Raw genomic sequence first — 12,232 nt, forward strand, 5'->3', positions numbered from 1 at the left:
AATTTTTCTTTTTCCCTTTTTCAACCAACATCTTATCAATCCCTTTTTTAAAAAAAAAAATTTTATTTTTCATTTTTAGAGTCATATTCTACCCCTTCATAGTAGTTACCCGTATTTTTGGCATATATATATAAGTTGCTCTCTCTTTAAAATTTTGAGATAGTTTCTTCTAACAGATCAAAATATACCCTAAATCTCTATTGTATGGTTTTTTTCTACTCCCCGCCTGATCACATTCTCTCCCTTTTTTTTCTTTTTTCTTTTTTTTTAAATCCTCTTCTTTCTTTTTTCAAACAACTTCTTATCAATTCCTTTTATAAAATTTTTTATAATTTCCATCTTTACAGTCATATTCCATCCCTTCGTCATATCAACCCTTATTTTTGTACATATATAAGTTTTTCTTTCTTTAAAATTTTGGGAGGCACTTTCTTCTAACAGACCAAATACACCCAAAATCTAGTGTGTGGCACTGATCTATATACCAGCCTGATCATAGTTGATCACATTCTATTTTTTTTTGTTTTGTTCTGTTTTTGTTTGTTTTTATCTTCATCTTTTTCATTTCCTTTTTTTTTTCTTTTTCTTTTTTCTCTCTTTCCCTTTCTTTTCCCACTGCTTCAGGTCTTTTCTGATTTGTTTAGAGTATATTTTCTGGGAACGTTGTTACCCTGTTAGCATTTTGTTCTCTCATTAATCTATTCTCCTCTGGACAAAATGACAAGATGGAAAAAATCACCTCAACAAAAAGAGCAAGAGGTAGTACTGACTGCCAGGGACCTACTCAATATGGACATTAGTATGATGTCGGATCTAGAGTTCAGAATCATCACTTTAAAGATACTAGCTGGGCTTGAAAAAAGCATAGAAGTTATTAGAGAAACCCTTTCTGGAGAAGTAAAAGAACTAAAATCTAACCAAGTAGAAATCAAAAAGGCTACTAATGAGGTGCAATCAAATATGGGGGCGCTAACTGCTAGGATAAATGAGGCAGAAGAGAGAATCAGTGATATAGAAGACCAAATGATGGAAAATAAAGAAGCTGAGAAAAAGAGAGATAAACAACTACTGGATCACGAGGGCAGAATTCGAGAGATAAGCGATACCATAAGACGAAACAACATTAGAATAATTGGGATCCCAGAAGAAGAAGAAAGAGAGAGAGGGGCAGAAGGTAGAATGGAGCAAATTATAGCAGAGAACTTCCCTAATTTGGGGAAGGAAACAGGCATCAAAATCCAGGAAGCACAGAGAACCCCTCTCAAAATCAATAAAAATAGGTCAACACCCCGACATATAATAGTAAAACTTACAAGTCTCAGAGACAAAGAGAAAATCCTGAAAGCAGCTCGGGAGAAGAGATATGTAACCTACAATGGTAGAAACATTAGATTGGCAACAGACCTATCCACAGAGACCTGGCAGGCCAGAAAGGACTGGCAGGATATATTCAGAGCACTAAATGAGAAAAATATGCAGCCAAGAATACTATATCCAGCTAGGCTGTCATTGAAAATTGAAGGAGAGATAAAAAGCTTCCAGGACAAAGAAAAACTAAAGGAATTTGCAAACACGAAACCAGCCCTACAAGAAATCTTGAAAGGGGTCCTCTAAGCAAAGAGAGAGCCTGAAAGCAACATAGACCAGAAAGGAACACAGACAATATACAGTAACAGTCACCTTACAGGCAATACAATGGCACTAAATTCCTATCTTTCAATAGTTACCCTGAATGTAAATGGGCTAAATGCCCCAATCGAAAGACACAGGCTATCAGATTGGATTAAAAAACAAGACCCATCGATATGCTGTCTGCAAGAGACTCATTTTAGACCCAAAGACACCCCCAGATTGAAAGTGAGAGGGTGAAAAACCATTTACCCTGCTAATGGACACCAAAAGAAAGCTGGGGTGGCAATCCTTATATGAGACAAATTAGATTTTAAACCAAAGACTGTAATAAGAGATGAGGAAGGACACTATATCCTACTTAAAGGGTCTATCCAACAAGAAGATCTAACAATTGTAAATATCTATGCCCCTAACATGGGAGCAGCCAATTATATAAGGCAATTAATAACAAAAGCAAAGAAACACATGGACAACAATACAATAATAGTGGGGGACTTTAACACCCCCCTCACTGAAATGGACAGATCATCTAAGCAAAAGATCAACAAGGAAATAAAGCCTTTAAATGACACACTGGACCAAATGGACTTCACAGACATATTCAGAACATTCCATCCCAAAGCAACAGAATACACATTCTTCTCTAGTGCCCATGGAACATTCTCCAGAATCGATCACATCCTAGGTCATAAATCAGGTCTCAACCGGTACCAAAAGATTGGGATCATTCCCTGCCTATTTTCAGACCACAGTGCTTTGAAACTAGAACTCAATCACAAGAGGAAAGTCGGAAAGAACTCAAATACATGGAGGCTCAAGAGCATCCTACTAAAGAATGAACGGGTCAACCAGGAAATTAAAGAAGAATTTAAAAAATTCATGGAAACCAATGAAAATGAAAACACAACTATTCAAAATCTTTGGGATGCAGCAAAGGCAGTCCTAAGAGGAAAGTATATAGCAACACAAGCCTTTCTCAAGAAACAAGAAAGGTCTCAAGTACACAACCTAACCCTACACCTAAAGGAGCTGGAGAAAGAAGAGCAAATAAAGCCTAAACCCAGCAGGAGAAGAGAAATAATAAAGATCAGAGCAGAAATCAATGAAATAGAAACTAAAAGAACAGTAGAACAGATCAACGAAACTAGGAGCTGGTTCTTTGAAAGAATTAACAAGATTGATAAACCCCTGGCCAGACTTATCAAAAAGAAAAGAGAAATGACCCAAATCAACAAAATCATGAATGAAAGGGGAGAGATCACAACCAACACCAAAGAAATACAAACAATTATAAGAACATATTATGAGCAACTCTATGCCAGCAAATTAGATAACCTGGAAGAAATGGATGCATTCCTAGAGATGTATCAACTACCAAAACTGAACCAGGAAGAAATAGAAAACCTGAACAGACCTATAACCACGAAGGAAATTGAAGCAGTCATCAAAAATCTCCCAACAAATAAAAGCCCAGGGCCAGATGGCTTCCCAGGGGAATTCTACCAAACATTTAAAGAAGAATTAATACCTATTCTTCTGAAACTGTTCCAAAAAATAGAAATGGAAGGAAAACTTCCAAACTCATTTTATGAGGCCAGCATTACCTTGATCCCAAAACCAGACAAAGACCCCATCAAAAAGGAGAACTACAGACCAATATCCCTGATGAACATGGATGCAAAAATTCTCACCAAAATACTAGCCAATAGGATCCAACAGTACATTAAAAGGATTATTCACCACGACCAAGTGGGATTTATCCCTGGGCTGCAAGGTTGGTTCAACATCCGCAAATCAATCAACGTGATACAATACATTAACAAAAGAAAGAACAAGAATCATATGATCCTCTCAATAGATGCAGAAAAAGCATTTGACAAACTACAGCATCCTTTCTTGATCAAAACTCTTCAGAGTATAGGCATAGAGGGTACATACCTCAATATCATAAAAGCCATCTATGAAAAACCTACAGCGAATATCATTCTCAATGGGGAAAAACTGAGAGCTTTCCCCCTAAGGTCAGGAACGTGGCAGGGATGTCCACTATCACCACTACTATTCAACAGAGTATTAGAAGTCCTAGCCACAGCAATCAGACAACAAAAAGAAATCAAAGGCATCCAAATTGGCAAAGAAGAAGTCAAACTCTCACTCTTTGCAGATGATATGATACTTTATGTGGAAAACCCCAAAGACTCTGCCCCAAAACTGCTAGAACTCATACAGGAATTCAGTAAAGTGGCAGGATATAAAAACAAAGCACAGAAGTCAGTGACATTCCTATACACCAACAACAAGACAGAAGAAAGAGAAATTAAGGAGTCAATCCCATTTACAATTGCACCCAAAATCATAAGATACCTAGGCATAAATCTAACCAAAGAGGCAAAGGATCTGTACTCAGAAAACTATAAAATACTCATGAAAGAAATTGAGGAAGACACAACGAAATGGAAAAACGTTCCATGCTCATGGATTGGAAGAAGAAATATTGTGAAGATGTCAATGCTACCTAGAGCAATCTACACATTCAATGCAATCCCCATCAAAATACCATCCACTTTTTTCAAAGAATGGAACAAATCATCCTAAAATTTGTATGGAACCAGAAAAGACCCCGAATAGCCAGAGGAATGTTGAAAAAGAAAAGCAAAGCTGGCGGCATCACAATTCCGGACTTCCAGCTCTATTACAAAGCTGTCATCATCAAGACAGTATGGTACTGGCACAAAAACACACACATAGATCAATGGAACAGAATAGAGAGCCCAGAAATGGACCCTCAACTCTATGGCCAACTAATCTTTGACAAAGCAGGAAAGAATATCCAATGGAAAAAAGACAGTCTCTTCAACAAATGGTGTTGGGAAAATTGGATAGCCACATGCAGAAGAATGAAACTGGACCATTTCCTTACACCACACACAAAAATAGACTCCAAATGGTTGAAAGACCTCAATGTGAGACAGGAATCCATCAAAATCCTAAAGGAGAACACAGACAGCAACCTCTTCGACCTCAGCCGCAGCAACTTCTTCCTAGAAACATCGCCAAAGGCAAGGGAAGCAAGGGCAAAAATGAACTATTGGGACTTCATCAAGATAAAAAGCTTTTGCAAAGCAAAGGAAACAGTCAACAAAACCAAAAGACAACCGACAGAATGGGAGAAGATATTTGCAAATGACATATCAGATAAAGGGCTAGTATCCAAAATCTATAAAGAACTTACCGAACTCAACACCCAAAGAACAAAGAATCCAATAAAGAAATGGGCAGAAGACATGAACAGACATTTTTCCAAAGAAGACATCCAAATGGCCAACAGACACATGAAAAAGAGCTCAATATCGCTCGGCATCAGGGAAATCCAAATCAAAACCTCAATGAGATACCACCTCACATCAGTCAGAATGGCTAAAATTAACAAGTCAGGAAATGACAGATGTTGGCGGGGATGCAGAGAAAGGGGAACCCTCCTACACTGTTGGTGGGAATGCAAGCTGGTGCAGCCACTCTGGAAAACAGTATAGAGGTTCCTCAAAAAGTTGAAAATAGAGCTACCATATGATCCAGCAATTGCACTGCTGCGTATTTACCCCAAAGATACAAAAGTAGGGATCCGAAAGGGTACGTGCACCCAATGTTTATAGCAGCAATGTCCACAATAGCCAAATTGTGGAAAGAGCCAAGATGTCCATCGACAGATGACTGGATAAAGAAGATGTGGTATATATATACAATGGAATATTATGCAGCCATCAAAAGGAATGAGATCTTGCCATTTGCAACGACGTGGATGGAACTGGAGGGTATTATGCTGAGCGAAATAAGTCAAACAGAGAAAGACATGGATCATATGACCTCACTGATATGAGGAATTCTTAATCTTAGGAAACAAACTGAGGGTTGCTGGAGTGGGGGGTGGGGTGGGAGGGATGGGGTGACTGGGTGATAGACACTGGGGAGGGTATGTGCTCTGGTAAGCGCTGTGAATTGTGCAAGACTGTTGAATCTCAGATCTGTACCTCTGAAACAAATAATGCAATATATATTAAGGAAAAAAAGAAGAAGAAGATAGCAGGAGGGGAAGAATGAAGGGGGGAAATCGGAGGGGTAGACGAACCATGAGAGATGATGGACTCTGAAAAACAAACTGAGGGTTCTAGAGGGGAAGGGGGTGGGTGGATGGGTTAGCCTGGTGATGGGTATTGGGGAGGGCACGTTCTGCATGGAGCACTGGGTGTTATGCACAAACAATGAATCATGGAACACTACATCTAAAACTAATGATGTAATGTATGGGGATTAACATAACAATAAAAATATATAAAAATAAAAAATAAATAATAAAAAAAGCACAGAGAATACCATAACAAAAAAAGAAATGCCCCTGTACCCACCACCCATATTTACTAAATGCTAGCATTTTGCTTTAAAAAAGCCTTGAAGGAGCCTTCTATGGGGCATGTGAGTGGTAACTCCAAGGGACTTCTCAGAGATACATGGGATCTGCTGGAGAGATATGGGTGCGGACCCAAGCTATTACAAACTGGAAACCAGAAGGTTACTGTGGTTGTTTTGAAGTCACAGGCCAGAGGGTGTGGCACTTCGGTGAAACTCTGTTATGCAGAGGAGTCAAGGGACCCCGAGAGACATTTTGTGATCATGATAGTCCAAGGCCACTCAGCAAGTAAATAAAAGACAGAACCCCGCCCTAGGGCATCTGATCCCAAGTCCTGAACTCTTCCGAATTATCATGCTGACATGGCCCTCCCTGGACCCCCGGGATTCTCAGGGAAAGCAAGACTTGACCCGGAAACTGCCCCTTCTGATGCTGACTTCCCACAATTCTAGTGCAACCCTGGTGACAATTTCAGCCTGGCCCAGGACACACACTAAAGCAGAGTCAGTGCCATGGGGGACATTCATTCGCAATGCAGATTCAAGACTGCCTCCAGAGCTGCCCAGATGCCATTGGAAAGCAGGCTTACTGCAGTGAGTCACCGTTAATTGGGTCTCAAGGGCAGAGGAGCCAAGCAATATTACCTCCTGGGGATTTGCCTCCATGAAACCCAACTGCAGGATAGCAACCCCAGGAAAGAAAGCCTAGACTCAACTGACACCAACACCACTCCGGGGAAGACTCCCCTTCACTTTACCTCCACTTCCTCTCTCTTCTGTTCTCATGTCTCAGTGTGTTTTAAGAGAAAATACTTTACCTCTCCACTGCTCCTACTTTCACTTGCCAAAGATTTCAGTGGAAGATCACAGGGTCTCTGGGGTTTAGTCCTTCTGCTTTTCTGGCTTATTATTAATCTTGCAGAGGCAGTGTGAAATTTTAAAATGAGGTCATTGTCTGAACTTGGCAACTCCTTCCAATGACCAGAAGGCTGGCAGCGGGCAGTATGACTGAGACCAGGGGCTGTGACCTTTTGCTTCTTTTTTTTCTTTTTTTTTAAAGATTTTGTTTGTTTGACAAAGAGAGACACAGCGAGAAGAGAACACAAGCAGGGAGAGTGGGAGGGGGAGAAGCTGGCTTCCTGCAGACCGGGGAGCCCAATGTGGGGCTCGATCCCAAGACCCTGGGATCATGACCTGAGCTGAAGGCAGACGCTTAACACCTGAGCCACCCAGGCGCCCCAACCTTTTGCTTCTTTATCACAGAAACCCTCACCATCCTTGACAGAGGGCAGTACTCTGTGTGGGAATTCCAGAAGGAAACTCTATGTGGCTGCTTTTCAAATAGCAAAACAATTGCCAGATCCTGAAATAACACAAAGGCACAATTGGGCATTGGTTTTATTGACGGAGAAAAATAATATTAAAATAAGAAGAGCTGCATAGACTTGTCAGTTTGGTACAGAATGCTCCGTAATGCAGACCAGCTCCCCTGATGACCTTGCTAATTGACATGAAGGCAAGGAGAGTGGGTCAAGGGCTGTGAGGGAACCCGAAGCCACTTTATACAAGCATATTCCTCCTTGGGAGAAAAAAAGGAAAATAATGAGCTGTGTGGCTTTGGTAGCATTGGTAAAACTCCATTTCTTCAGTAGGGTGGCAGGTACATGGGTGTTTGTTTCATTATGTTTTATAACATATATACACATTATATAGACTCATCAAATATTTTATAACTTAAAATGAAACAATAAGCTAAAAAAAAGACAGGATTGGGGACATCTGGGTCTGCAACACAGAAGAAGGAAGGTGATGATGGGGAGGGATGTGGGAGGCTTCAGAAACTCCCCAGGATGGAATTTTTATGCTGGAACCTGTAGTAAACACCTCCTCTCTGCTGAAGTAGATGTTCTACCACACAAAGGTCTAGAATGTCTCTTCTCTATCTGTGACCCTTAGGAACAAAGTCTTACCCCTTCTTTAATTCTGAACCTGTCCTCAGAGGTTCCTTCAGCAGAACTGAGTTCATCATCCTTTCTTGATGCAAGAACTGCACACCCTCAAGACAGGGCCATGTGAGTTTGTAGTCACAATGGGCTAGTTTGGGGAAGGGCTTATGCTGGGCAGGGGGAATCTGACTGAAGAGGCCCTTTTCCCAACTGATGTAGGGCCATGGGGCCATCGTGAATGACAACCTTAGTCAGCGTCCAGACGAATATGATTACTAGAGGCCTTTGGGGAACCCTAGGCCACACCGGCTGGGATATAGCAGAGAGAATCCATGTCCAGAGAACAGTGTGAATGAGATCAGTGGCTGCCAGTCCTTAGTCCACATGTGAGTACCATCCCTGGACAAAGTATCAATCAATTTGTAAGAGATTACACACACACAGCCTAAACCATATTGGCAGAAAGCTATCAACTATCCTTTCTTAGGAAACCTGCCTACTATTCTGGCCTGGTCGTGCTCAAATGTCCTTTCTTTTATGAAATTAGGGTCATAACAAATAGTTTAGTAGAAACTTTCTTAACAAAACCTTCTCTTAACCAATGTACCAGATTAGCCAACACTCTTTAAACTTTTGGTCAATCATACACACTAATTATAATTATGTCAATTAATCCACGTATAAACTAATCAATTAAAAGTGCAAACAGGGGGCGCCTGGGTGGCTCAGTCGTTAAGCGTCTGCCTTCGGCTCAGGTCATGATCCCAGGATCCTGGGATCGAGTCCCACATCGGGCTCCCTGCTCGGCGGGAAGCCTGCTTCTCCCTCTCCCACTCCCCCTGCTTGTGTTCCCTCTCTCACTGTGTCTCTCTCTGTCAAATAAATAAATAAAATCTTTAAAAAAAAAAAAGTGCAAACAAAAAGGATATTGACCAATGTCATAAGAGGGTAAACAAAAAAAGAATGGTCATTTCTACAAAAACTAGATTGAATGCTTTGGAAAGACTCAATAAAACCATGTCGTTAAAAAAAAAAATTCTGTCAAAAAATTGCTAACTAAACTAGGAATGAGTGAGAGAACTGTAAAATATCAGGAGGAAAAAACGTAAAAACGAAGAAAGGTCTTGCAATCTGATTGCTTCATAAGTGTCTAGAATGTCTTGCTCCATGTTAGAGAAACTGGAACAAGACAATACAACGTGGGCGGTTTGTGCAGAAACAACAATGAGCTCTTCCTTCAGCAGACCTGTAAGCAAAGAAAAGACTTAAGTCTACATCAGAACACTAGCAAATTACTACACGTTTAGATATTTTGAGTAGAAAGAAGTCACTTAAATAAAGAATATACTTCTTTTACAGTTTCCTGATTTAAGCAACTTTTTCAATGATCTGACCAATTCTCAATTCCATTTACATTGGAAAAGAATGCACCTGCTTGGTAAAAAAAAAATGGCTGACCACAATAGCAATCCCTTCCAATCTAAAAAAAGTACTGGTACATGATATCAACTGTTTCCAGCAGTCTGGCCTTTCCAAGGCTAAGTGGCTATGAACTCTATTTCCAAGGTATCAAGCAAAGGTAGGTTTTCAGCCTCACTTCAGTCCAACATTTATCTTTTTTTTTTTAAAGATTTTATTTATTTATTTGAGAGAGAGAATGAGATAGAGAGAGAGAGCATGAGAGGGGGGAGGGTCAGAGGGAGAAGCAGGCTCGCTGCTCAGCGGGACTCGATCCCAGGACTCCAGGATCATGACCTGAGCCGAAGGCAGTCGCTTAACCAACTAAGCCACCCAAGCACCCGTGTCCAGCATTTATCTTAATCATGTATTTTGAAGATTACCGGCTCAGTATGTTTCTCTCCCTCAACTGACTCTCAAAAAGGCTCCATCTTTGGGGCACCTGGGTGGCTCAGTCAGTTAAGGGTCTGCCTTTGGGTTAGGTCACGATCCCAGGTCCTGGGATCAAGTCCCACATTGGGCTCTCTGCTCAGCAGAGAGCCTGCTTTTCCCTCTGCCTGCCACTATCCCTGCTTGTGCTGTCTTGCTCCTTCTCTCTCTGTCAAATAAATAAATAAGATCTTTGGGAAAAAAAAAAAAAGAAGAAGGCTCCATCTTCTGGGAGCCAGTAATATGCATACAGTTGTTGAAAGGAGACTGCTCCAAACCTACAATTTTCATAAGTGGGATCTTTAAATATTAATGATTTAAAAATCAAAGGAGGGAAAGCCCAGCAACTTTAGACAAGCTATAAATAATTAGGCACTCAGTCAGAGCTGAGTGGTTAAATATCTTGGAGTTTGTCTGAACAGAATGTGCTTTCCTAGAAACCACAGAGCAAAATCCCACTCAGACCAGAGGAACCATATCTGAACTTCCTCATTCTTACGGTAAAGGTGCTAGTCTGTCACCTATCATCTGCCTTAGCAAAATCTTTATGGAGTGGCCGGATATGACTGAGACAACACCAAGATACCAATCTATAAACATTATGAAACAGTTTCCTTTCAGACTGCTTGTATATGTTTGCCTCCCTTCCCCTGGCCTTGACTACTTCCCCCCAGCGCTCTCTAAATTTCAGTTCAAGCTTGAATAAATTGGGCTGGATGCAGGGTGGATCCCTACAGTCATGACCCAAACCCGGAGAACCCGAGTGCTTTCCGTGAGGACCACCAGTCAGAAATCTGCTCAGTCCAGCTGCAGAATGTAGAACGGACCGGACAGCTTTCACAACTGTCATGAGCTAGTCAACCTCACCTCTCAGGACAAGAAAAGGTCCCTTTTCAGACAGCCACCAATCCAGATGGCTGGAATTTTGGATAAAGACATTATCTCTAGTGACATATCTGGCAGACATCTTTTGGAAGCTTGAATAAGGCAATCAAATGTGATCAGAGTGGATCTGTCTTTCTAAGTGGATATACCTTTCTTTCCTCAGTTCAGCTAGGCTGCCAGAACCTTCCATTTCCAGCCCATATGTAACGTCAAGATAAAGGCAGAATCAACCAGATTCCTCCAGCCAAACCAAACTGAACTCAATTCTAGTCTTCCCTGTGATTCTAGATTTACATCAGAACTGTCAAGGCTCTAACTTTCACTAGTTTCTGTGATAGATTACCAGAAAAAATGAATTCCTTACTATCCAGAATAACCATGTACTTACAGGTTCTGTTTGTGTGCTGGTTGCTAAAAAACTCAGCAATAAAGCTACTTTATGCACAATAGCTAAAATGGCACAGTGATGCACTGGCCCAAGGCTTTCTATTATTCTTATACTTCGACTCACTCTAGTCTTGTTCTGCTTTGAGCTTTTTCACTTAAAGATCCCTCTGTAGCCACTTCTTGCTCTGGGTCAAAACAGTCTCACTGACCCAGCCAGCTTAAATGACCAGCCCAATAATATTTAAGTTTGCCTAGACTCTGCAAATTTCCCCAGGATGGTACTGCTCTTGAGGTTCTAGGGAATCATCATTCAGGGAGTGGGAACAGGAGCAGAGAGCAACGCATGCTGGGATGGACATCCACCAAGGCCACCTCCCCCAGACCACCTGGGGTATCTGTAGCTGTGAGAAGTTGGGCAACCCCAGGACACACTAACAGCAGCCCATAAACACGACTAGAGCCCTTGTACCTGCTGGGGCACCTGCCTGTAGCCCGAGGTTAGCTCATCATTTCTACCCAAACCATGACTCCTTTCCCTGATGCTTCATCCCAGCGCCCACCAAAAGAGACCTAAGTGAAGTAACGGAACTTTGTCCTCCAGTTAGGAGGAATCATGGCCCCTCCTGCCTCCCCTGGCTTTAGGAGGGGAGAAAGAAATCTCTCCACTTCATGCTTCTGGGAGTTTGATGCTGAAATTCCTTTGATTGCCCAGGTGGCTCAGGACCCTTTTCCTAGAATGACAGACACAGGTGTCCCTGCTCCTGAAAGCTTGCCCCGTGTTCCCATGCCTGGACCGTCGCATTATTTATTCATTCAAGGCAACATAAAAACATTCAAGCATCCGCAATGTATGTGACCTTAAAACTAGGCAGGAGGATACAGCAGTAAGGGACTAAGTCCTCACCTTCAGGCAAACTGCAGCCTAGTGGAGGGGGGAAACAATAAACCCACATGCCAATAAATAAGTTCATAAAGCTGTGCCTGCTATGGAGGAAGTAAGACAGGGCAACAGGACAGAGTGAAATTGGAGGTAGTGGCAGGAGCTACTGCCTTCAAGGTGGTCAGGGAAGTCTACTCTGGGAGGGGACATT

At 41.6% G+C, this 12,232-nt stretch overlaps 1 protein-coding gene across 2 annotated transcripts in view; it reads left to right on the top strand.

Moving 5' to 3' along the window:
• The window catches only part of RAB37 (RAB37, member RAS oncogene family), a 63,467-nt gene that overhangs the window by 13,656 nt on the left and 37,579 nt on the right, over window positions 1-12,232 (top strand). The window lies entirely within an intron of this gene.

Source organism: Halichoerus grypus, chromosome 2 (assembly GCF_964656455.1).
Source record: "Halichoerus grypus chromosome 2, mHalGry1.hap1.1, whole genome shotgun sequence".
NCBI classification, from domain to species: domain Eukaryota; kingdom Metazoa; phylum Chordata; class Mammalia; order Carnivora; family Phocidae; genus Halichoerus; species Halichoerus grypus.